Genomic DNA, 4,197 nt, shown 5'->3' on the forward strand with positions numbered 1-4,197 from the left:
AGTCCAAACATGCTCAATGGAAGAAAGACAGTCTTAGTAACAAATGGTGCTGGAAAAACTGGCTCTCTACATATCAAAAACTAAAACGACCTAGATCTGTCATCACGCACTCAGCTAAAGTCAAAACGGATTAAATATCTACACATTAAAATAGAAACACTAAATCTCCCAGAATATAAAGGAGGAGGAACTCTTGAAAATACAGGGGTAGGCAAAATGTTCATGAAAAAAAACAAATCACACAGGTTTATTGGGACCTGGAACCTCCTCTTCTGGGGAAGTTTCTGCATGTAAAAAGAAATTAAAACACAGTGAAAAGACAGCCCACTAATTTGAAAAAATTATTAACTAATAACCACTCAGAAAAGGGCTACTCTCTAGAATTCATAAAAAACTAAAATGCACTTGGGCCCCCAAATTTAAACACCCAATCCAGAAATGGGCATCTGAGATGAACACACTTCTCAGAGGAAGAAATTAAAGAAGCAAATAAATACATGAAAAAATGCTCCAAATCGCTATTCATCAGTGAAATGCAAATTAAAATAACACCAGGATATCATCTCACCCAATAAAGAATGGCTATTACAAAGAAATCAACCAACAACAAATGTTGGAGTGGCTGTAGGGAAAAGGGCACCCTTCTCCACTGCTGGTGGAAATGCAGACTGGTGCAACTATTATGGAAATTATTTTGGAGATGCATTAAAAATTAGGACTAGAAATTCTATTCAAACCACCTATCCCCCTACTGGAAATTTTCACAGAGGAACAGAAAATGTCATATCATAATGATACATGTGCACCTTGGATTACAGCAGAACCATTTGAGATAGTCAAATCTTAGAGACAACCAAGAACCCCTCACCTGAGGAATGGATGAAAAAGATGTGGTATTTTAATACAATGGAGTGTTACTCAGCTATAAAGAATGATAAACGCGAAGCCTTTATATTGAAGTGGATGCTACTTGAAGATATACTCATAAGTGAAATAAACTAGACCCATATATGTAAATATCATATAGTCGCCAATGATAAGAACTCAAAAGAAGAAATAAAAATAGAAAGGTATAACACAATTAAAATGAAAGCGAGAACTTGAGGATTAAACAATGAAGAGAGGGCAAGGAGAAAAGCTAGGAAACATGAGAGGGGCAAAGCCATACATGTGTATGCACAAGATGGTTAAAGCAATGATCCTGAGAATCGTAAGCAGGTTTTTGAACCTAGCAGCTGATTGGTAGGATCCTCACCATGAATAACTATATATGCTGACACATGTGAAGTAAGCAACTGCACTGAAGATAACAGTGTGTAATATGAGGATCATGTTTGGAATGCCTGTCATTCTGGTATTCTAAATATGTACTGCTTGTCGTATCATACCAATTACTTCATAATGTCTCTCAACTAAATGTTTGTTTAAAATAAAAGATAAAAATTGAATAAAAGAGAGAAGCAAAACTATCATGACTGTCCTACCACAATGCTGTATATGGTTAGTGTTCTAAATTTCTGTGTAAAATATATGTAATAGTTTCTTTCGATGATTTATCTGTTTCTCTATGTTTTTATTCTTTTTTATTCAAATTCTGTAAGGATTTAAAGTTTAACGTATCAATAGTCGATGGAAAATACCTGTTCCATGTTATGTCTAAGATGTTTGATATTCAGACAGATAATGAAGTCAATCTGAACTCCTTATGATATAAGGTAATAATATCATAAAGTTTCTCTTCTTCAGGGTTTATAACTTAAGTTGGAAGATCAACAATTAGAGAAACAGGAGGGCTGGACAGACAGCCAACATTTTGTACCTACCCTTTCAATGTCAGTGAGGGCTCAAGACATAGGAGAACCTGTACTGAAACATCCTATAACTCAGTTGTGTCCCAAATTTACTGATAAAGGAGATCATGGGACCACTGAGGAAAGGGATAGATGAGTTAGAATGTGCCTAAAGAGAGTCCCATGGAGATAAAACATTCTCTCAGGCTTTCACAGAGAATTAGTTGGTCAAGCAATGGCTGTGACTCATCCCCATGGCTGAAACTGACAAAGGATCTACAAAATGTGGTATACCGGGTTTCAGGGTAAATGCTGAGGGCATTTGACAGACCTTGTCAGATACAAAAGTTATATTTCTTTTTTTATACATCTTGCTCTATCTTGATTTTAAGCATTCAGCAAAAGAGTATAAAAACAAACTATAAAAAGTAAAGTCATATTAACATGCTGAGCTGTAAAAGGCTCAAGTCAACAACTTTTGACATTGTCAGTCCCATGGATAACCCACTACTATTATGGACTCCTGGACTATATTGGATTATTTTGCTGAATTCATGCACCTACAATATTTAAATGGCTATGGAATCCCCATCTCTGACAAAACTAAAAATAATAAGGGGATATGAATGAAGGACCTTTTTATCTGTATATATAAAATAGGATAGATATAAAGCTACTCTATCTTAATTCAATGAGAAGAAAGATTCGTACTGATAGTGTTTGAACGTGATATCTTGTCTACATCTTGTACTATGAATAACCTCTATGAAGACAACAATATGTAATGTATTAACTTTTTTTTCAGAACCGGAGATTGAACTCAGGCCCTTGCACTTGCCACGGAAGCGCTTATTCCACTGAGCCATCTCCCTGGTACCTAATGTATTAATTCCTGAAACTGTCCTACTAATTAGTTTTGAAACTATCTAATTGGTATTTATTTCTCAATGAAGTTAATTAAAAAACAGAATAATAAACTCGCAGCCTTCCTATATAAGTTGATCCCACTTGAATATATATTCATATGTGAAGTAAAGCAAACCAACCTTTGCAAATATTACAGTCTTTGTAGTGTAAAAACTCAAAAGTACAAATAAATATAGAAAGTTATTACAATTAAATGGACAGTGAGTACTTAAGAATTAAAAAACAAATAGCAAAGAGAAATGCTAGGAAACATGACTGGGGCAAAACCATATATTAATATGCACAAGATGATCAAGGCAATGATCTTGACAGTACTCAGCAGGTTTTTGAAATTAGCAGTTAATTGGTAGAATTCTTTCCCTGACTAACTATATATGCTGATACATGTGACATAAGCAACTGAAGTGAAGATATCAATGTGTAATACGAGTATTCTGCTACAAATGTCGGTCATTCTGGTATTCTAAATACATACTGCTTCTAATGTCATATCAAGTACTGCTGTAGTGTCTCTCAAGTAAATGTCTGTTTTTAAAAAGGGTAATAAATGAAAACAAGACAAAAGAAATAAAAAAGAATTCTCTTATATAATTGGGTACTCCCACGTTCGGTGTGTACATATGTACGAGTGTTACTTCTTCTTCTTGGATTTTTTCCCTAACGAGTATATACTGGCTTTCTTTATATTGTTTGATCATTCTTCACTTGAATTTGACACTGTCTAGGAAAAGTATTGCCATCCCTGATTTTTTTTCTGAGCTGCTGGGACATGTAGTATTGTTTTACACATTTTGACATTCATCTTATAAATTTCTTTACGAGTTAAGCATGTTTCTTGTATACAGTATGTTGTTAAATTTGCTTCCTAGTCAACTATACCTGTCTATATCTTTTAGTTGGTGAATGGAGTCCATTAATGTTAAGGCTTATGATTGATCTGTATTGACTTTCGATTGACATGTTATTTACTGATGTTGTTTACTCCTTTTTATCCTGAATTTAATTTGATGGTTTCCTTCCATTCTAATTTGTGGAGTTCTGGTCATTTTAATCCCTCTTTAGAATGTCTTTTAGGAGACCCAGTCCTAGCCCAGGTCCGGTGAGTGTGCGAAGAGCTTCCTGCTACCCTGAGCCGGCGGGACCAGTCCCAGCCCAGGCGCATCGTGGGCCGGACCCTCTCCAACCACCTTGGGGCGCCCACCACCACTCTGCAGTACCTCGCCCACCCCTAATGCCGAGTAGGAATTTCTGTCGCGTCCAGGAACCCCAAGACTCAGTCAGAGCCCAGGTGCTGTGACTGTGTGGGAGAGCTTCCTCTTCCCCCTACTTCAACTTGCTTCCTCCAGGCACAGCTCAGGCCTGGCATACATGCCTGAGGTATAATCCTGGAGCTGCAATCCCGGCAGAGAGTGTAGAGGATAGCTAAAACCAGCTAGTACAGGAGCAGAACATCTCGCCACAGGGGCACAACAGGTTCACC

Source organism: Octodon degus, unplaced genomic scaffold (assembly GCF_000260255.1).
Source record: "Octodon degus isolate 3935 unplaced genomic scaffold, OctDeg1.0 scaffold00292, whole genome shotgun sequence".
NCBI classification, from domain to species: Eukaryota; Metazoa; Chordata; class Mammalia; order Rodentia; family Octodontidae; genus Octodon; species Octodon degus.